The sequence below is a fragment of the Symphodus melops genome (genome assembly GCF_947650265.1).
Source record: "Symphodus melops genome assembly, chromosome: 7".
In the NCBI taxonomy this organism is placed as follows: Eukaryota; Metazoa; Chordata; class Actinopteri; order Labriformes; family Labridae; genus Symphodus; species Symphodus melops.
In genome coordinates this window covers 8,298,849-8,322,295 of record NC_136697.1, presented here as the reverse complement: position 1 = coordinate 8,322,295, position 23,447 = coordinate 8,298,849, and the positions used below count along the sequence as shown (strand labels likewise).

General features: G+C 41.2%; 1 long non-coding RNA gene across 1 annotated transcript in view; it reads right to left on the bottom strand.

Moving 5' to 3' along the window:
- Nucleotides 1-3,800: 3,800 nt before the first annotated feature.
- Nucleotides 3,801-23,447, bottom strand: part of LOC306827551 — a 46,279-nt gene continuing 26,632 nt past the window's right edge. Inside the window, exons 2-3 of the long non-coding RNA XR_013779645.1 lie at nt 6,624-6,721; nt 3,801-4,038 (exon numbers count right to left, since the gene is read on the bottom strand). This is a non-coding gene — a long non-coding RNA (uncharacterized lncRNA). The remainder of the gene's footprint in view (nt 4,039-6,623; nt 6,722-23,447) is intronic.

The following is a 23,447-nucleotide window of genomic DNA, read 5'->3' as shown; positions in this document are numbered from 1 at the left end:
AATGTACTTAATATTAATTAAAATATATAATATAATATTTTTATATGCATAACAAAGGTCGCGGCTACTTTAAGTGACGAGATGTTGCTGCTGGTTGGCTGCAGGGTGTCAACTCCAAAATGTCTGTTGAATCTTTTTGGTGACTGAAATCCTGGAACTATATTATTGAAGTGTTAGCATTGCTTAGCGGGTATCAGTGAGTGCATAAACAGAGATCTATGTGTAGCTGCCACTGCGTTGGGGTCAAAGAGGAGCAGAGAAGATGAAGCCTGCAGCATTGAGAAGAAGTAGGAACCTTAAGTGAGAAAGTTTCTTTTGTCAACGAGCTACAAGCTCTCTTGACTTCTTTATTCCAAACAAATCAGTCAGCTAGCTTTTTGCACACATTCTCATTCAGGGGGAAACAATGATGGTTGATTAGCGAAGGCTTTTTATTAACTAATGGCCTGTGAATCAGACAGCTCCAATGATCGAACTCTACTATTCATTCATCGTCCTTAGAAAATAAAAAATGATCAAGCATTTGAAAATACTTACTGGTTCAGAGAACAACTTCCACATCATTTAGCTTTGAGTGTTATAAGTGTCGTTACAACAAGCTCTTCAGTCCTTTCTTGTGTCTCTTCAGACTGCAGGTTTAGTGAACTTATGTTACAGTGTGTTCTGTAAATAACGCAAAATAACTTGATTTACTGTCTCAGAGCTCTTGAAATAAAATGATCATTGTGATTATGGTGACGACACATTGGGTCACATCAGCCAGGCCTTTGTCACAGTCCATGAGATCTGTGTCTTTCAACATATCAGGCTTTCTCTGCTGTTCCGTCTCTACTGACCAAGAGATGAGACCGAGCCCATCAACTTGTTACTCACTATAAAGACGCTTATGAACCTCAGGTCTACTTGTACCACCTGACTTCAACCTTTAAAAAAGTTCACATTTGTTCCTTCTTGTAAGTTAAACAACATTTCTTAGATCACTAAGGCACTGTGGCTTTCAACAGTTGGTAGGAAATAATGCACTTGTTTGAGACTATTTTTGTGTGTTTCACGTCAGATTCCCGGTTGAGAGAAAACACACCAGAAATTGAATTAAACTGCAGAAAGTCTAAGAGGGAAGTCTGAATGACTTATCAACTCGTCATTTTCACTTTAAGCGACACTAAAGATCCCATAAGATAAATTAAGATCCAAAACTAAAAAAACTCTAGTAGTGGCTCGTATCATATTTCATTCTTAGTCATGTAAAAGCCCCGACAAAATACTATAGCCCCAAAACGCACTCCATAGACAAACATAGGCCTCTGGCACATCAACATAACACTAAATACATTTAGGACTAGTTCATTCAGTTTCACTTAAAAATCAGAAAGCCATTTCAGATTTTGGTCCTGTCATTCTCCTTTTTGTCCTCCGTCAACCTCCATGAAAATTCAAGGGAAGTAAGTTGACTAAGAATCCAAAAAAGGCTGTAATAAAAATGGCTTAAACTTCTCTTTTACACAATGGCATTTTATGTATTTGCAGCTGCATATGCAAGCTACTTACCTACCTTTCAAATGTTGTTATCAAAGCTCAGTGAGCTCACGCACACACGCGTCCTTGTCTTCATGTCTTTGATAACAGGCTGCATGAAATCGTTTGGACAGAGGGATGAGTCACGGCATTGTAAAACAAATTCCAGCAGCCGATAAAATAGTCATCACTGTAAAAATTAATTGCACCCGTCGCCTGGATCTTTGACGGGGAACATGTGACAGTTGTTTCTTTCAGTTTGAAAACCCCTGAGTGAAAGCAGGGACGGCTCAATCTCTTCTTCTTCCTTTCATACAGTATCTCTTTCAATCTCTTACACACATGCTAATCGTTCCCTCTCATTTGCATCCTAATGATTTCACTCTTCCTTTTTAGCCCTGCTCCGATCCCTCTATTAAGTTATCTGCTGCTCACGGCGCTCCCTCCCATGTCTTTGTGTAGGTGTCTGACGACGTTTCTGTCCGTGTGCCTCGTGCAGGCTTTTATGGACGTTATTATTTGGTTCCACAGGGTGGGATTCAATAGTTTATGCTTGATCTGTCACACGAGAGCTATATTTGTCACTAATGGAGCATCATGGAACAAAAAAAAAAAAGGACTCATTATTTCAGAAAAAGTGAGTTGAGCAATACTGAGAGTCAGACAGGGCCCAAAACGAAACCAGGAAGCACTTATAGTGGGAAAAGAGTCACATAATAAATACCATAGAAGAAGAGTATGACCTCTTCAAAGATAACACATTTCACTGCTTAACATGTGATGGGCGGGTTCGATTCTTAACGCTTATTTTTTGTGTAAAAAGTAAATCCAAATATTGATTCTGCAGCACACCACTGTGGTGCAGTTAGCATCTTTAAAGAAAAATAAAATTAAAGAAAGCAAGACATCTGATAAAGTATCTTAAATAAATGTAGAACAGAAAACTGAAAACAGTTTGTTGTGTCGTCTCCACCTCGTCTCTCTTTTGAAAAAAAAAAAGGTTAATTAGTTTATTCATAATTACTTTATTACTAAATGATCGGAGCTCTTAGAAATGACATTTCATTCTGAATCACACTTTACCAACAAGTGACTGGTAACCGGATCCTGATTACTTTTTTTAAATGTTAAATGGATTCGACCTTGTACATCGCTTTTCTACTCTTCTGACTACTCAAAGCTCGTTTACACTGCAGGTCACACAGTCACACATTGACAGAGAGGCTGATGTGTAAAGTGACCATCAGAAGAATCTTATCCCATTCATACTCCGCTGAGGAAGCAGAGGGAGCAACTCCAGGATAAGTGTCTTGCCCAAGGACACATCGGACACTTGGCTGCAGGAGCAGGGGATCGAACCCCTCCAACCTTCAGGCTGAGAGACCACCGACTCTACCAACTGAGCCACAGCCACTCTCATCATGAAACCTGACTTCTAAGGATTTTAGTGATTCAAACCTCATATTTACCACTGCATTTGTAAAAAAAAAAAAATAATAATAATAATTAAACAGAGGAGCTGAAACATTCATTTTTGTGGCGATAAATCCCATGAAATGTTATTTGCAGCAGTGTCTGTTTTTTGGAAATGTTTTCTGTCAAGCACCCAGTACTGAAATATTCTGAGGTGTGGGCTGCTTGATATTTTTTGCATACGCTTTAATAGGATATCAACACTTTGTAATTGTATGCCATGGTATCCTCACTGTGTGTATCCCCTGGTTTAAAATGTGTGTGTGACAGTATTTCTACACACCCTCAGTCCCTGCTGGGGTACATTACTTTGTAATTAAACATGAGCGCGAGAAAGCTGGAGTGTGAGTGTCTTCTCTCTCTCTCTCTCTCTCTCTCTCTCTTACTCGGAGAGATAATAAGCAACAAACACACAAAGCAATAAATTAATGGTGTGGATAATTAACCAGGAGTTCAGCTGGAGATGCATGACGGAGCACCAGACACCATTATGGGCCTCGCAACCCCACAGAAGTGTGTGTGTGTGTGTGTGTGTGTGTGTGTGTGTGTTCGTGTGTGTCGGTGTCTATTGGCCAATGTATGTCAGTGATCTTAAAATTAACTCTTCAGTGTAAAGATAATCTAACCCCAAATGCTTGATCTCATATTGATGTGATTCGGGGGTTCACTCTTAATAAACAACGATCTTGTTCGTGTTAAGATCCCAGTGTTAAAAGGAAGTCACGTCTGCACAACGCTCAGGTAGGAAATCCATTCCTTTACTTGTAATCAATCGATAAACTTCTCTACACATGCAGTTCTCTTCGTGAGGTTTAATCTAAGGAGAGACAAACTTCAGTCACCGACATACAGAGTAGGCAGAAATCATGAGACGAGGCAACTCAAGCCAGTGAATGAAACGATATCAGGGGGCGTCAGTAACCTCGTGGTTCTGTCAATCGGCCCATGTGCAGAGGCTGCAGCTCGAATCTGAACTCGGCCCTTTGCTCCATCTCACCCCTCCTCTCTCTCTTTTCTCCTCCCAGCATTTCCTGTCTCTCTTCAGCTGTCCTGACCAATAAAGACAAAAAAAAAAAAAAAGACCTTTTGTGATAACAACATAATGTCTTTCTCTACACATCTGAAGTATTTTAAAAAAAAGTTAAAGGAAAGAAAGAGAAGATGAATAGACTTTGATTTGTTTTGCACTGATTCAAATCAATTGCAGCAAAATCAGAGGATTATGAATGCGGTCAACAACGGCTGCACGATTCTTTTTTTACTACTCTTGCACTGCTAGTAAAGCAGCTGCTGTAAACATCTACACGTGTGTGTGTGTGTGTGTGTGTGTGTGTGTGTATGAGCACAGAAATGAAAAACCTTTCCATGAAGTGATCTTATTGTTCTGATTCAGGCCTCCTTCTTTGAGCTCCACGCCAACACCAGTGTTGAATATTTGCAACGCACACAGAGTGGCATCAAACAAACACCAGCATACACCAGGACACAAGTGAACAAATGTAATGTGCATACATTACAATAGCAGCGCAGTAGATCTGAAGAGCATTGGACAGGCTTCAAGAAATGGCCTATCACACCAGTTCGCTGAGATGGATTCACTACCGACTCAAAGTGTCCAGCTCCGATTGAAAAGGTCACCCATGTCTCCGCCGCAGCCCTCAAAGTCCCGCACACCTTAGCCTCTCATCTGAATAGTGTGTGTGCACGGGGTGTAATCTGAATAGTAATAAGGCCGGCTGATAGATTGATGCATAACAGCAAGGAGCATGCAGAGCAGACGGGCTATTTGGGTGTCAACTCCCTTTATTTTCCAGCCGGCCCTGTTTCACTCAGCACCTTCAGAGGCTGCAGATCCGACGCACGGCTTTCAGGCTGCCACATGACTTTGATCAAAGTTGTTTTCTGTGTTTGTGATGGCCCGACAGCGAGGTTTGACATCTGGTTTTGTAGCTCGGCTTGTTTCAGGCAAAACACAACCTGTGTTTTCCTGCCTTCACCTCTGCTCCGTGGTCGGGATCAAAACCTTTGACATCACAAAAATGAAAAGAACACAACAGAGCTGAGTGGAAATGTAATCAGTGACTTATCAGTGCCTCACTGAAAAGTTACATCTGTATTTATATATTATTTTAAACAACCTTCAACAAACACACACTTTCATAGACTGTTATTGTGAAGAACTTTGGGAATGAAATGTGTTTATGGTTGAATTACATTTAGTGGAGCTTTCATTACTGGTGATGATCAATACTCCTGTTGGGAGAAACAGCATGAACAGAAGCTCCTGTGACCTCGAGGCAGAGCCAAGCTCGCTGCTTTTAATCATGGTGGACTTGAGACGAGCGAGACGTCAGTTTAAACACACCTTCAGCAGGTAGACCCGCTCTGATAGAGATACTTATCTGTACTGAGCCGGGCACAAATGACACCGAGCCAAGCCGTTTTAACAGATAGAGCCTATCACTGGAGCTCTCTGCTAACTGAGCATGCGAGAGCGCCTGGCTCTGCTCATGAAGTCAGACGGAGCATCAGAAGACAGGGATTCAATTGAAGTTGTTGTCTGTCACATATCATTTCGTTACACTTAGTATATATACCTGCCACCGCCTGCAGGTTGAGCAAATACACCTGACACTGAACAGATCCGCCCACATATGAAGAACAGCTCTGCTATTACCTCTGATGGCAGCACAGAGGTGGGATCATTTCCACATTGCACATCTGTGGCATTTATATTGAAGGCCAGATGTCACAGGTGGCGTAAATATTCAGTGTTGGGCCTTTTCTTTGTTCATTTTCTCCCTCACTCATTGCTCTGCAGCCTTCATGCTTTGAACACTGTTTGGCACCATTACTGAGACTTTGAGGCAGAGCCGTGAGGACTGGACTGTCCTTTAACAATTACAAGCTGCAGTGAATATTAAAATAATATTAAAGCGTCTGCCTACATCTGCGCTCCAATCCTGATTGCTATGTTAACCTCTGACTGTGTGGGGAGGAGAGGGGGGTCGGCAGGCTGCTCTGCACCGAGACACCAACGAGACTGAGAGGAGCCTCACTTTCATTCTCCTGCCTGTGAGTTCTGCTTAATAGGGAGGATGGATAATGTATGCATGGCATATATTACTGTCTGGACTGTTATGTGCAGCCACACAGATACACACACACACACACACACACACACACACACACACACACACACACACACACACACACACTTATTAATCTCTGCAATGGCCGGTTTAGGAGGGGATGGCAGCAATACAGAGTTATTATGTTTGAATCACACAGAGATCCCCCTCACACACCCAGACACACACACACACACACACACACACTCTCCTAGAGTGATGTGCATGATGTGTGATGTGTCAGAGCAATACGGGCAACTCTTGAAGGAAGGAAGGAAGAAAGAAAGAAAAAAAGAAAGAAAGAAAGAAAGAAAGAGAAAATACAGTGAAGACGGGAGTCAGAAAAAGATCTACACTGTAAAAGTGGAAGAAATAAAAACAACCTTACTTTGCTATGGAAGCCCTGAGAGACAAGAAAGGAAAAAAAAAACAGTCTGGTGATCTGCTTCTTGTACAATCTGTGGTGTTTTACAGGTTAGGGGGAAAAGGGAAAGTTTTTCTCACCTTAATCCGTTAGATTCTTCGTTTTCTTTCTCTAAAAACAGGTGAAGGAGAAACAATGTTGAGAGAAAAAGACTTTTCCTGACTTTCTTTTCTTCCATCTATGAAAAAAAAATGCACAGATTTATTTGCTTCTGTTTTATTTTATATATATATTTCATGTTAGAAGTACTTCATGGCACTTCATTTTAAAAAGGTATTCCTTCAAAACATTTTTGAAAAACAGCTCTGTGTTAACAATCGATTCAGTACACAACAACCATGTTGTTGTTGTTTTTTTTTTTTTTTTTTTAATGCAAACCATGATTCATTTCAGTTGATTATTTACGTCTATACGAACTCTAAAACAAAAAAAGAAAACTATGTCACTCTAATTTGAAGTGTCCCTTCAGTCAGAACAGAAGAAGCTCATTAGACACAAATGAATAAATCAGACCAACAAAAAAAAAAGTCATTTTGCCACAGGAAGGTTTTTTTTTGTTTCTATCAGATGTAGAAATGGATCATCAGTTCTTTTGTACTATGTTAGAAAGATGCTCTTTGGGCTTCCATATTTCCTGGTATTGCTTTGTTTTCACCTTACTTTAACTTTGATGTTTTGAGATAAATCCCTTACAGGGACCAACCAGACCAACAATGGCACACTGGAATAAGCAGGAGTCTGATAGGTTGTCTCGTAGTAGCAGTCTGTAACATCAGCCCAGTTTAGATACTTTCTTTATCAGATGATAAAGGTGTGACAACTTGTGTCCATATCCACAGTCCTTCTCCAGACATGAGGAGAGCAGGGAGTCAAAGGTAGAGGTCCTCACTAAGATGTACAAACACCAATCTGTTTAAGAGTTGAAATGTAATGTAACCAAACGTATCAAAGACGGGAGGAAATATTCATGGGGGTGATGATCATAAATCACAGCGACATTAGGAGAGAGACTTTTTAATTATGACTTCAGCATCACACTCAAAACATGTCTCAGGGGAATCTGCATAATTGTTTCACCCCCTCTTTTTGTCTTTGTGAAGCTGAAGGAGCTTTTATTTGATTTTACACCATTAAATGAATGAACAAGACAAAGTCACAGTATAGACAGTCCAAGGAGCAGGAATTCAGTCGGGTCCATTCGTCATTCCTCTTTGTTTTCACATAAAGCTGCTGTCCTTATTACTGACACTGCTAAGTTACCAGCATTGATAAGGAAGTTGTGACAATCACAAACTTTGCAAAAGTGAAAAAAGAATCGACATGTGAAAGTATGAAAACATCTAATCAGGAGAAAAACGTCTAGTTTGTTAGGAAGTGAACTATGCATCGAATTGATAGAAAGTACTTCATAACCTCTTATTTCTTTAGTTGGGATTAATAGGACGGTGAGTAGTTAAATGATGTTAAACCTCAGCGTATGTGTTGTACATTAATCAAAGAAAATTAGCTCTTAAAAACATTAAATGAAGGACAGAGTTTATTATTATTTCAGTTATGCCATTTCTTTATAATCATGTATTATTATGTACTGTATATTATTTACAATATTATGTCAAAGCGTCTGTGGGTATTTAGAAAAGCACTATATAAAATACATGTATTATTATTATTATTATTATCATTATTATTATTGATGAGGTCAGCAGGTGGAGTTTACATACATGGAGCCTGGATCTGTACTGGATCTCTACTTCTCTTACTCCAGGGCTGTTCAGACGGCGTAATCTGCACACATTCTATAACGACGGTCAGCCCTTACCATGTCTTTGGACATTCATACTGCTGCTGCGTAATGTTGGTGGCCCAGTCTGTGAGGAGCTCCACACACACAAACAGTAAGACATGCTCACACACACAGCGCTGGCTCGACTGAAGATGTCCGTTTACTACTGTTACTGTTAACAACTGTTACTACCTTTTGGGGATGGCTGAGAGGGGGGGGGGGATCACTTCGTCCCACGAGATCAATAACGTACTTTCTTTTTTTTTTTTTTACACATCATGGAGTAGATTAATGAAGAAACACAAATCAGATACAAGCAGGATAAGTCCAAGTACTTAAAATGACACCTTGGTACAATGATGAAGGTGCTTCACACCTGTGCTATTAATATCTTAAACAGTGATATTAAACGTCCTACAACAAATGTCTCAAAGTATTTTAATTGGTTTTATTTGTGTCTCAGACTTTCAGAAAGTTGTTGAAACATTTTCATTCTAGAAATTTATTTCTACGTTGTTTTATTTTCTTCAAGGTGATAAGGCTTTAAGTTCTCCAGGGGGAAATCTTTCTTAAGCTTCATATATGTGGAACAACTACAATGATAGGACATCACTTTCTTCCTTTCTGTTTAGGTGATTATGATTTTTTTAAATTTATTTAATTTTATTTTTTGGGTGGGGGGGGGGGCGCTTTTTGTGCCTTTATTGTAGAGACAGGACTGTGGACAGTCTGCTATCAGAGAGAGAGTGTGAGACCAGACACTAGAACTACACACAAACACACATCAACATTTTCTCACACATGAGACTTCTCTTTTTTTCCTTTCTTTACCCCTAATTCCTGCACTCTTCGCCCCTCCTCTCCCTCCACCCCTTTTGTTCTGCACAGCCCTATTTATCACGGTGTGAAGGTTGAAAGAGATATTATTATGGGGTGTCGGGCTGGAGAGAGGAGACAGGGGTAGCCACACGGATCGCGTGGGGAGAACGCGGGGCTAATGACGGGAGGACAGGCTTGGTCAGTGGCCTGTGGTACCTGCTGGATGTGATAGATGGAGAGTGGTGAGGGGGGAGGGAGGAAGGGGAGGGGGGTGCAGGGAGTCCTTTCTCTGCCTGCACACAGATTTTATTTCATTGTTTTGAGGAAAGGACTTTGAAGCATTTTCTATCACATGGGGAAAAGAGAGAGCATTATCTGTTGGCTTTGTTTCTCATACTTACTTACAACTCACTTAAAGTCACATTGTGTGGGCGGTAGGTGTCCCTTGGTCATCAAATAAAGAGAATTACAAATCATCTAAATGGTTTGAGCAGGTCTGAGAGGTTTAGAAATCATCCTGAGTGACTTTATCTTTCCAGTTATCAAATATATGTGTTGGGCTACTGGATAACTAGGCTTAATTGGGCTGTATTAATAAGAGACTGTGGGGCCACTGATGTACAAAGTCCAGCAATACCTGGCCCGAAATATGCAGTATGGTTAAGAGTGGGAATCGCATGTATGATATGCTTCCCACGGTGACAACATTATCACTGACTCTGGGATGATTCTAAGATAAGTAAAATACTAAAGCACAATTATGATATGCTACATGATAATTGTTCACTGAATATTGAATACTGAATATTATAAAATGTCCCAAAAAAAGGTGAGGTTTATTTTCATTCACTTCAGTTTGGTGAAAAAGTTGAACCTTACCTTTTGTTAAGATTTATCTCTGAGCTTCTTTTCACTGCTGTCTGACTTTAACCAGTGTTCTTCTTCTTCTTTTAATTTTCCTGTCGACTTCATTTTTGGCTAATAAACTTCCTCACATTACCCCCCCAAACGTCACAGGCACCCACCATGAGGAGTGGTGAACTAGTGATGCAATGAAGTCTGTTAGGTTTGTGCTATTTGTATGAATTAAAATATTGTTATTTGGCACCAACGATTTGATTACTGCATTGAAGAATCAGGAAGATGATATATTATATGATCGTGTCACACCACTTAGTATAATAGTCTGATAGATGCTCATCTATGTATCTACCAATTTGCGAATGTGAACTCAAAGGTGTGGAAGCTACATTTGGACACAGTGGAGTTAAAGACGCTCCCACCACCAGTCCCAGTGAGGAGGCCCGTCGTTATCGTTATTCACTAGTCAATGTATGTTCTAATGTTCTAATATCAGCCGATGGCTGGCTGATTAATCGGTCGGGCTCTTGTAGATATTCAGTAGTAAATATTACATCAAATAGTGAAATGACAGAAGGACTAAACAGCAGCAAGCCTGAAGCTTTAAAGGGTCTCTAAGCTAAAGCCTTGTAGGTCTGAGGAGGAGCTACACTGCACTGATAGCATAAGTGATATTACTTATTTTGTTTTTGTTTGCTCCATTAAAAACCGGAGTACTTTCCATTTTCTGTACAGTATTTAGTTAATATTCTAAGAGATCAAATTTGCCCACTCTGCTCCTGCTGCAACGACCTAAATGTAAAATAATTTGTGTTTTTTTCATTCCTGCATTGTGCGGCCATTCGTTTGGTGCAATTACTGGCTTTTTTGCATAATACAGTATTTACATAATGCCTCTAATGATAATATTCTGCGCGTGCTTTGGTTATGAGAACTAAAAGAGCTGGAAAAGAGAAATAAATTGCAACAATTATCCCTGATGAGTAATAATCATAAATATTTGATCAAAACAAAATCTTCAGCTTCTTCTCAGGAGTGACTGCGGATGCTTTAATTGTTCGCAAAAGCAGCATTTATATTCGTTTGTGTTATGAAAAATTAAACAAGGCGAAATTCATTAACTTTGCCATTCATTTAATCCCCTTCTGTACTTTGTAAATAAAAAAATACATTACCTCTCAGACTCACACACACACACACACACACACGCAGCCTTGTCTAGAAACAATCTAACAAAGAAGGCAGATGAATATAAAGGCTGGATATCAGACTATTCATCACTGGATGATTACCGGCTGACAGCAGTAATTGAAAAACACTTATTGGAGCGTTAGGGAGGAGGGCTGCTTCAGTCCCATCACACAAAATAACCCTGGGAGGGTAAGAGCAGTCTTAAGGTGATGATAAATGGACATCTTTTTAAAAGGCAGGCTTCAGGTGTGTCTGTGTTTTTATTTCTCCCAAACATGTCATTTTTGATGACAAATGGACCCTCCCTTTCGAAGTGTTCAATAAAAGCGAATTCTGCGAAAAGTCGGGTTCATAAAATGCAAATTCTACTTCAGGGAATGGTTTGTTGTTCTTCTGAACCTCATCTATCAGGGCAACGCTAAAATAAATGCACAAAGCTTCCTCTTGTACAAACAAGTTAAAAAGACAATAAGTTATGAAAGATCTGAATATACTTTAGCTCCACTTAAGTTCATTAACTAAGACTTTCTTCTGTTGTTATTTTAAAGTTATTTTTTGGGGGCCTTTTTGCTTTGATTGAAGGAGTCAGCTGAAGAGAGACAGAAAACGTTCAGAGGAGAGAGAGGGGGATGACAAAGAGCCGAGTCGAATTCAAACCCACAGACGCGACAACGAGGACTATAACCTCTGTACATGCTGGGCCGCATGACAAAACCATGCGGCTGGAGGCGCTACAAATGAAATGGGCACAAAAGGTAAAAAGGCCCTTGTAGTACTGATAACACTTATTTTACATGTGTGGTAAAATATCAGTTTCACTAGAAAATGCATTACATTGTAATATCTTTAATGGCTTGTATTGAACGGGGAAAGATATTTAAACAATGAGAATCATTGACCAATAATTTATTATTAGAAACTAGTTGGAAACTAGTTAGAAAAATTACCTTTCAATCATAAACAGGTCATGTTGACAGTCAAACTGTGACTAAGCATTTTTGACAGGACATATGACAGAGCTGCATCAGCTGGTGAGACTTTAGATTTGTGTTATTTTAAAGTTTCATTTTATCTGAATAATCAGGTTCATCTTGTGATGAATGTTTGTTAATCCTTTTTATCTGATGTAGCTTGAATAAATTGCTTTGAAGTGCCAAATGCTACATGACCTGTGTGAGATCACCATCATACCTCCTCACCTTGGTGAGCCTCTGACTTTTACTGTAACATTAATATTTTAGTTTCATTGTAAAATGAGTAAATAACTGGATTGATGCCAATAATATTTCCCTTATGTTCATAAAGAGCATTGACTGCTTTGGTGACCCTGCCCCGCGATGCCAGTTTAACATGCTAATCAAGGATTATGAGGTTACTGCTGGAAGCAGCAGGTAAATACCTGAACAAGCTTCACTGTAATTATGAACATGTTAGCATGTAGCTTTAGCATTTAGCTTCAAAGTATAGACTGGCACAGGAATGAGTCCTAAAACCCGCAAGAAAGTTTGCTTTGGTTCCTAACTCTAAAAGTCAATGTGGATTTTGAATGGGTTTGTGGTTAGACGCCTGAAATAAGGTCTATGGTTAACACTAGCTTAAGAGATGTTGACGTTGTGTTAGACGAGATAAACGGTGTTAGCTAAGACCCCCACTTGTGAATTTTAAAGTTTTTACGCGTACATAAAACGGCGGTTGGTAATAAGTAGCTAAATGAGACTACAGTGGTTGTCGGGGAGATTAAACGTCATCACGCCGGGAACTCTCTCACTAATCCTCCTTACAGCCTCTTGTCATGTTTTTCAGTGCTCTTGTAAATATTAGGTTAAAGAACAAGTTATTAAGCTACTGTTTTGCTGGCTTGTCAAAACTGCTGATTAGATCGATAAAGTATGATGGTCGTGTAGTTTGCGGTGTAGTTCGCAAAAGCATAACGTTAGCATTTTACTTCTCTCAGCTGCATTAGCTCTTCAAATGTCAAATAAATGGTGTTCATCTGTAAAGAAACAGCTACGCATCAAAAACGTGTGCTTGCACAAAGCTTATTTTCTGCTATGATCCAAAATCCAATGCAAAAATCCCATAGGAGCATTTTCGTAGGAACCACCGGTGCCATTTCTTTCGGGTTGGCCTCCAAAAATACGTCATCACTAAACCAGTCTATCGCCATGTCTGAGCAGTTTCACGTTAGCTAGCATGGCTGTTGGATATTAGTGTTATTAAGAAAGCTTTGTCCTGATTCCAGTCATAAATATCAAGGTCCTTTTTTTGGTTTCTTCCAATAATCTTGATTGATAGGCCTACTGGGATAATCATTTAAAAAATGCAATTCCGCATTAGAGAGATAACTTCGAAGTGCTATTATACCAGCTTGTCTGGAAACATACAGACATCAGAATGGTCTACTTCTAGATATATCAACAAATCATTAGTTTTTAATCAAACAAAAGTAATATCCAGTGATGGAACAAAGTTAGAGCAGGGTTTCTTAACCATGGGGCCGCGGCCATTCAAAGGGCGCCACCTGCAGGGCCGCGAGGGGATAATATGTTTGCATCTGTGGGCCGTAAGGGCCGTGATCGTTAGTTTGCAATATACTCTCCGACCACCAGAGGCCCTAATGCGCCAGTTAGAAGTAGGCCTACATGGCGAGAAGGAGAAGAATATTTATCTTAATGTCTACGGAGAAGTCTCCACTGTGCTGGGTGACTACCCTGAGGCCCCGTTTACACAGAGACGCTGTGACAGAAACACATCGAAACGACCCCACTCCGGATTGGAAGTACAGACCGTCTACACGGCAGGTCTTGCTTGAGTGAAAATGATGTAATTCTCACGCCCGGCCAGTAGTGGGCAGTAGAAATGTACAACGCGACACTCACCAGTAAACCACTTCCTCCACAACATCCTCCTCAACGGGGGCAGCGCTACACAAAACAGAATGCTCTTTTTAATTTCACCAAAACTACCTAACTTCATTGAGCACATAATTTTATTGCTAAGTTTATATTGTGTTTCTTATTTGACAAACATGCACTTAAACATGGTTTTATATGAGCAAAATTAATTAAATGATCTTAACTTGTGCAAGTTTATATGCATAATTAGCCTATGTATAGGTTATATATTGATTAAAAAACATTAAATGCAGTGGATGAGGGATGTACTATCTTTTCTACCTTTGGAGAAACTGAGATATGTAAAGCCCACAGAAACTTCACCTTGACCTGGAGTCCCTTTATAGAATTTGTAGAAGGTTTTCCCTTTCAATAACATACTTAACACCAGTTGTACTGAATAATTAAAAATGCTTTGTAACGTGCTTGAAGAATCAATCCACTCAACATATGATGAGAGGTTCCTGTCCGACTATTTTTGTATTTGCTCTTGTATTTTTCTGTTTATTTGACTTTATTTCTATTTACAAGCCTTGAGGGATGGGGGGTGGGTATATACATATATATATATATATATATATATATATATATATTTCTTCTTTTATTTACTTTCCTTGTGTCTATGTTTGACAATTGTATGTTTGTTCATGGAAAACTGCAAAATAAAGTAAAAAAAAACAAAAAAAACATAAAATGAAGAACAGTATTCATTATTACAACATAGTGACACAAATAGCTATTAAATAAAAAATGACCACAAAAGTTAAATCAGAACCATTCACTCGATTGGGCCCCAGACTACCTTGCCCTGAAAATGTTGGGCCCCAAGGTCAAAAAGGTTAAGAAACCCTGAGTTAGAGGATGCTGAGAATTTAATTGTTTGAAGGGGGCATGTTGTGAAATACACACATACAGTATATATTTGAGTAACTTGAGTGTTTAATGCTCTGGTTCAAATGTTTTCAACTTGTGACATCACAGCAGGATTTGGGTAAAAAAAAAAAAGATCTCCAGCCATCGACTCCACCCTTAGCCTAGAGCAAAACTTTTGCATGCACATGATGCTAATTTCATTCTCACTAGCGAAGGAGTGATGTTGCAATATTTGAATTTAGTTTTGACACTTTATGATCTTGAATATGGATCATATGACTCATATGAATCTTGAATGCAAGTGTTAGCATCCTTTTTCAAACAGTTTTCCTCCTGTAATATTTCTCACTCTCCTCTCCTTACAGAAGACGTCACACTCTGCTCTTGTGCCAACATATCTATCAGGACGCTCTTACTTAAGATGCCATTCATCTCGGTGAGCCCGCTCTCTCTGATACTCAACGCGGCCAATACTTAACACTGCTTTTTAACCAACTAAGACATCATCATTACTTTGAGGGATAGGCTCTGCCCGAGAGAAGTTGTCCTCCTATTTCATCCCTCCGTCCTCTCTCTCTCTCTCCATCTTTCTCCTCTCTCCCACATTCTCATCTCTTCTATCTCTCTGGAGAGGGTTCCATCACTTTATGTCCTGTCCTCTGCAGTGTCTTGTCCTCTGTAATGAGGGTCTAGCACCATTACATGGCTGCAGTGTCCTGTCCCTGCCAACTCTGTGTCTTCCTCCATGTAATGTGTGCCCTTCATCATTAGACACCTATTGTCTTGTCTTGCTACATCTTGTTCAGATCAGAGAAGCACTTATTGGATAGTCAGCATTATGAGCACTTGAGGATATTAGCAAAGATGGCCTGCAGTCAATTATTACAGACAAGAAAAGAGATGATTAGGCCTGTATGGTTCATGCAGAGAATGATATGTGTTATTTCATTGTTTGTTACAGTTATAACTATTTGATGTCCTGAATAATACTGGATAAAAAACTAAATGCCAAAGGCCGCAGCTAAATATATTTTACAGATTTAACGAAGAAGCAACACTTGCAAAAGTTCCTGTCTGAAATAAAAAAAAATTGATCTAAGCTGATTGATCTGATTTCCCTATATATAAGTACAAACATTTTTTATAGTGCTTTTTTATTATTTTACTGTGAAGTTGATGTGGTGCTGACTCTGAGAGAAAAGCAAAAAAAAAAGGCCTCACTTTTAGTCCACGACACCTCTGTACTGAGACGAGTCCACACGCCTCCCGAGACAAAGTTCCAAAGCAAGTATGGATGAACAAATAAAGAAGATAATTTTTAGTAAATGTTTATCGAGTGTTGAAGGTCGCATCAGATGTTCCCAATTAAATTATAGAATCAAATCTTTGCTTACAATGCACTGACGCTCGTATAACTTGAGCCTCTGTACATGCCGACCTGGGACGGAGAAACGGAGGAGGAGCTTCAACAGCAAGGTCAAACACAAAGCAAGTCTTCAGAAAAAATACCCAGAATGGAAAACATTTTATTAATTTTATTTATCATCAAAAGCATCACTCAGGGGTGTTACAAACCAGACAAAATGAAGAGTGAAAATGTTTGTCGTAAATTCATTTTCATCACATTTAAGATGTTTTGTTTGTTTCATTTACATGAAGACATGAAGTGATTCATCCTCATTAAAGGTTATCATGAGTTAGGGTGAAAGCTCGATAAAACTGAGCGAGTGGGTCATCTTTTATAAAATCTTCTGCTGTTTTTGTTGTTAATTCGGCAATGTAAAAAATACAAACAGTTTGAGCTTTGCAAATGAAGTGGTGACGGATGTTTGGGTGTTCAAGTACTTATTTTTTAAAGCAAAACAAAGGGATTTAATGCCAAGTTTAATTATGTATCTCTTTGTTTCTCACCTCTGTCCAAGTTTCTTAGTCTGTGTGTTTCTCCTTGACTCTGACTCCGTCTGTCTTGGTGTGATCTGCATGTTGTAGATCATCTCGTCTCACCTCCCTCTCTGTCTGAGGGGAGCTGACAGAGCACAGATGGCTGCTTTTGATCTGCCATAACGAGCATCTCCACGTCAAATTACACAGGAGCCGACAGCAGAAGAAGGAGACCAAACAAAAAAAAAAAAAAAGATAAAAAATAAATAAAGCAGCGGATAGATTTAGGGCTCGGGAACATGTGGCCCTGTGATCACAGCAAATGAGAGCCTCATCATTTGATCACTTTATCAAAAGAGACGTCACGGCTAAGGCTGGAGACGAAGACAAAGACATTTTAAAAAGCAGAGCATTGATGAAATGCTGCGCAATCTGTTTCCGTGGCTCCGTTGTAATTATGCCTGAAGGATTTGTAAGACCAGACAAATGTAAAGACAAGCAAGGAGATTTATAGGACATGCCATGCCTCATAGGAAACATAACCTGCGTTAGCAGGTTCATGAGCTGAAATGTTCCTCCTATGGGTCCCACATCATTCCTGAATATTCTTTAAGCAGCTTTCTGTAGGTTTAAATGGTCAACTTGGACTAAATGCAATGTCAACATTTCATATCTCAGTTTCATTTAATAGGTTAAAAATCTCCTGCGACAGTTGAAGTTTAAATTTCAACTGACGGGTTTCTGCTCATGGCCTAAAAACACTGCAAACATCATTTCAATAGGGCAGAAAAAAGAAAGAATTTAGAAAAAGTCCATAAGCACAACCTATCATCTAGTATACATCAGCCAATAAAACGGCAGACAGAGAGAAGAGTGAATGACACTGCTCCAGAGACTTTCTGTTCTCAGTGATGTCGTGCTACAAAACCGTCCTCTGCCCCGACCATATTACACATTTTAGAACAGAAAGTGGCCTCATGTCAGACACTTGAAAAGAGACACTCAACTGTCCAGATGCATTATGGGAACTTTTTTTTTTTTTAAACCACCTTTTGGATGACAAAAAATAACAAGAAGTCCTCTTCTTCTGCTTTGGACCATCTCCCCTCTGTCTGTTCTCTCTGACCTAAGGTTTCAAACTTCATGGGAGTTTACCATCAAACAGCTTGAGTACTCTTAAATGAAACACAATGGGTCATGTAAATGTATTACTGTTAATATTTTCTGGTAAAAACCTGCAGTCACTTTTCTGTTTTTCTTAGCTCCAGGTAGAGCTGGACGACTTTTGTATAAGCCCCTTTAACACAACCAGTATCACCCAGTGCATGTTGGGTCTCAACACTCGGTGGAAGAGCTGGGCTGCTGTGTCAGCAGAGGGAGAGTCCGAGGCGAAGCAGAGCGAGGAGTTTGTGTGTGAAGTTTGCACGGCTCTAGCGTTGTATCAAATAAGACTGTGCCATCTATAAGACGGAGTGAGCGATATGAAGTTCATAAAGAGTCGAATCTTATTTGATGACAACACTGGTGAATCTTTTCATGGGATGCCGGACAGCACATTGTTGGCGAACAGCTTTAACAGTGCTTTGAGTAGGTCATTGTTCCCAAACAAGGGAGATGAAGAAGAGTGGACTAGCTTTGATTTGTTTCTATCATGGGGTGAGGAGCCTGTTCTGAATGAACAGTGAAATACCATCGAGCGTTAAAACTGTGTTTTATTCTGAAAATGAACTGGATGTTTTAATGTTGTTGGCTTCCTGTCCCGCTCGGTCTCGTCTGACGCTTATTGATGCGCCGTGCTCCGGTGTCTGGTAAAAGCAGACGCTGTATCTGCTGCTGAGTTCTGCTGGAGGCGAGACGCAGCACAGAGGACATCTGGTAGCTTCTCAGCATCCACATAAATGTTTCCCTAAATGTTCATGTTAATCTCACTGATCCAGTCCCCATTATACTGCACACACTCTGCCACCTGACTCCCTGTCTCACATTCTTACTCTCTCTTAGTGTCTGAATATGGAGTGATGGTCCTGCACAAAGCCTGGCTCAGGTCACTGTCATGCTGTTGAGAAGCAGCCATTTGAAAACACGGTCAATATAGCTCTCCCCCTCTTTCACCCCCCCCCCCCCCTCCTCTCTCTCTCTCTCTCTCTGTCAGGCTGTTGGCAGATCGTGGGAGGTGCTAATGGAAAAGCTCCTGCTCCTGTTCCCCTTGTTCACCACACTAATGTGAAAGGCACCATCCATGTTACAGCTGTGTGTTGCCATGACCAGGCCGCCCTGTCATAGTCCGCTGGTCAGCGAGCTAATGGGCCGACCACCGAGGAGGGGGGGAGAGAGAGAGAGAGAGAGAGAGAGAGAGAGGCTGGAACAGATGGAGGGAAAAGGAAAATGTTTGCAAGGGACGTAAAAGAAAGACAAATCCCTCACTAATACATAATATATATACAGTTTTAGTTTGTAGCCTTTAAAGTCAACCATAGCTCATGTTGTTCCTAGTGATGAGTGAAGTGTGCTACACATCACATTAAGATGAATACAGTGTGATTGTAATTGTCTGAATGTCACCGAGCTGCAAAACATTCAGCGCTAACTTAACGACATCCAATCGAACATTTACATTTCAGCTGAAGCTAAAGAGCCAAACATCGTCGGGTTTTAGATCTGCAGAGACGCTGCTTTAAAGAAGAGATGTCGTTTTAAACTCGTACGTACTGGATGTAGTGCAGAACATTTGATGTTTTATCATTCATCTGTACATGAACATTGAAATAACAAGCAGAAAGAAGCAGAAAGATATGTGTGTGTGTGTGTGTGTGTGTGTGTGTGTGTAAGACAGACAGAGAGCATGACTGTAACTTTGTGTACCCTCCATGTACAAGAAGCTGCCAGCACCTGACAGCACTTCTTGTTTCTTTTGCATATTTTTCTGTAAGTATGAACATGAGAAGCTTGTACCTGTCCTCAACTCTGGGGCCCATAACACACACACACGCACACACACACACACACACACACACACACACACACTGTGCATGATAAAACTTGCAGTAGTTTTTCTAAACAAGACAAGTCTGTCCGTTCTTTCTCCAACTGGACTACAGCTTCAAACACACTGAGTTTGTCACACACTGAACCACTACCAGACTCCACCACTGCACTCTGTGTGTGTGTGTGTGTGTGTGTGTGTGTGCGGCTGTCTCCTCACACCCCTCATCACATGAGGAGACAGTGGTCTCCCTTAACGATACTTCACCACTCTCTCCTGTTGGACTCGGTGCTACTGAACAAACACGTCTCAGTTTGTCAGATCCAAACAGAACAGTAGACAACACAACCCAAACTTCACCCAACAAGCCCCCCCCCCCCCCCCCCCCCCTCAGCCCCCCCACAGCCCTCACCTGTAGACCAACAACATTTTGAAGAAAATGTAACAAAACAAACTATCTCTGCCTGAGAGTCCCCACCCAAAGGCTTCAGCTGGGCTCTGAACCAGCACTTGGGTTTGAAACACTGAGGCCAGGTGCACGTCATGGGCCAATCAGGAGCCTGACCCAGGTCGGACTGGAGATGACGATAGAGAAAAAGACTTCTGGACTTCAGACTTCTCTTCTTTCTTTGGAGTCAGTTTTTAGCCAATGCACCTGCACGCATCCCAGTGTCACTGCAGAAACTACCAGTGCGGCCCTTTTTAAAGTGATATGTTGAAGATGTGAAATGTTTGGCCCGTAGCAGTTCTCCAAAGTGTCAGTGACAGTTCATGGGATAGTATCCGAGCTGTGGGGCTCGAACATGGCGAGGAGGCCGAGGCGTCTTTTACTTGTGACATTGTGGCGTTCAAGTCTTGCTTGTCATATTTATTTGCTCGTCGTCTCCCTCTCCTGTAAGATCTTCAGTGTGTCCTATTGTGTTCTATCAGAAGCAGATATGCCCTCTCATAATCCCACGCAAACACATATAGGTCACGGTGTTGGGCCTTTTTGGCCTCGAGGTTGAAAACTTGAATGAAAAGCAATCAGATTTCAGGCCCAGATTCACATGTTGAGTGCTTTCAAAAGGTTTGCATTAGCGTGCTGTAACACCACCGACCACGGACACTCACAGACGATCAGGCGCAGAGCCCTTTCTGTCCATCATACATGCTCCATTGTCGCCAGTTTCTCTCTCCCTCTCTCCCTCCTCCCCCTGCAACCTTTCTCTGTCACCCTCTTCTCCGTCTCTCCGACAATTGCGTTATTCGGCCTTATCGAGGAATATGAAACGCCGCGGCGTGACATCTCCGCGCCGGGCCTCGACAGATATGCCAATTCATTTTGCAGCCGGCGATTTGACAAGCTAGACTGCCCCTCTTGAAAGACATCATTCAAGCGCGCAGCCAGCCACCGCCACAGATCCCCACTCCCCGTCCCCTCACGCGCTCTCCTTTTCTTTCTCTCTCTCCCTCCACCTTCCTCAGCTCCCTCCCTCCTTTATCCCACTTTCTCTTTTCCATCTCCCTCTCTCCTTGTTGCAATCTGTGGAGCTTTCCACTCTTAAGATTGAAAAGGGTTCTCGGGCTGTGCTAAGAGAAAGTAAAAAAAAAAAAAAAATCATCACCTCTCCTCTATGTCTCTCCTCCAATCATGCTCCTTCATCGAGGGAAAAAAAAAAGGGTTGAAGTATTGAAAATATCAAATGATGGGGTGGTGGATGGAGGCGAGCAGGTGATAACATTGTGGATATTAGGGGTGAAGATGAGGAAAGAGAGAGAGAGAGCGGTGTGGAGCAGAGAGAGAAGAAATAAGAAGAAGAAGAAGAGGAGGAGGAGGAAGAGAGGAGATTGGAGCCCTAAGCTGCGGGTGTTTGAGGGGATGACACAGCCACTAATACAAGTGTTTAAATATTTGATGCAGGGAGGGATAAAGCGGGATCGTCTCGTCGCGGAATTGAGTGTCAAGACGAGAATCTATTAGAGATCTTTGTGTGTGTGTGTGTGTGTGTGTGTGTGTGTGTGAGAGAGAGAGAGAAGTAAGATTTGACAGTGTGGCGGAGCAGAGCAAAGCCAATTCAACCCCCCCCTCAACCTCGTTTCCACCACCACAAACCCACCTTCTCTTCACTTAAATGTTTTTCTGCCGTGCTTCAGTAGACGCTGATTATTACGTCTTTTGGAATGGAAGCTTTTGGTCGAAGGGCGAGACAGACCGACAGAGAGAGAGAGAGAGAGAGAGAGTGAGAGATGGAGCACGGTGCGATGGAGGGAGAGTGAGAAACTGTTCTTTAGGGTGAGAGAACGCAGCGGGGGCAGAGTTTGTGAAGCTCACAGTGTCCTTTAAAGAGTTCGGATGCGTCTGAAACTGCAAGTGAACAGAATGGCCGTGCATTCACATGATTACTGTATGATGCAGTCAGATGAAGCTCCACACACCAGTATAAACACAGGTGTCAGGACAAAGGTAGAATAGAAGATGTACATGTTTTAAAGCTATATTATTTTGGGCTTTTTTATCCGAGGCAGAGTTGAGGAGAGACAGGAAATGTTGGGAGGAGATCGCTGAGGATGTGATGCAGCAAAGAGTCGAGGTCAGATTCAAACCCTGAGCCACAGCCTTACTAGAATATCTCCTGAAATAAGAGCAAGAAAAAAAAAAAAAAAAGGTACGTCGAGGGGTGGGAATTTTGATTTCGAAAAGTATTCACTTTATTCAAAGTTAGGCTCCTCGCTGACATGATTGACAGGTGGGTCTGATGTAATGGTTGGTCAAGAGGCTTAAAACCCGCCTCGGCTCCAGCTCTCAGCCTGTGGTTACTGTAGGTTGACTGAAAGGCAGAGTGAGACGGCTGACGTCGCTCAGGCTTGGTCTCTACACGTCAAAGCCACTGTGACAACGTGAATCACCGTAAGCAGAACACGAGCTGACACGCTGATGCAGGCGAGGAGGTTAACGTGTCCAAGAATCACAGCAACAGCAATCCAGAAGAAAATCCAACAAAGTCAATGGACACACAAGAAGGAAAGGAAACTCAAAAGGTCCACTCAGCAAATGTCCACTCTGTCCAGGGTCTGGAACAGTGATTCCAAAATTAGAACTCCGACAAAAAAAGGCAGTAAATCCACGAATATTTGAGCTATGCACAAAGGATGATGTGTTCTGTCCACATCAGAGTGAAACGTGACACTAGTTCTTTAAACGTGGCTACAAAAGGTGTGAGGACCAGGCGTAGACACTGGTGTAAGGTTTTTTTTTTTTTTGTGTGTTAGTTTTGTGTGTAATACTGCTTTGTTTCATAATGATGTTTTAGGTTTCCACTTTAGACAAGAACTCTCATTACAGATTAAACACATCGGTCTGGTGCTCCCACAGGCAGCAGAATGCATATTTATCAGTCCACTCTGTCTTTAAACGCACGCTGTTCAGATTCCACCTCTCACTTTTTGTCTAGTTTGGAGCACGCCATGATTTTTGCTTTAGTAAAGAACAGGTACCTGACTGCGTTGTTGTAGCTAATGGTGACCTGTGTGGCCGCGGTGAAGTCGGTTTTATGTTGGAGGTTCGATGTTCGGTTTGCCCGGAGCGAAGCAGAGTCAAATATCCAACCTCAAACAAACTTCCTGCAGAGGAAAAAAA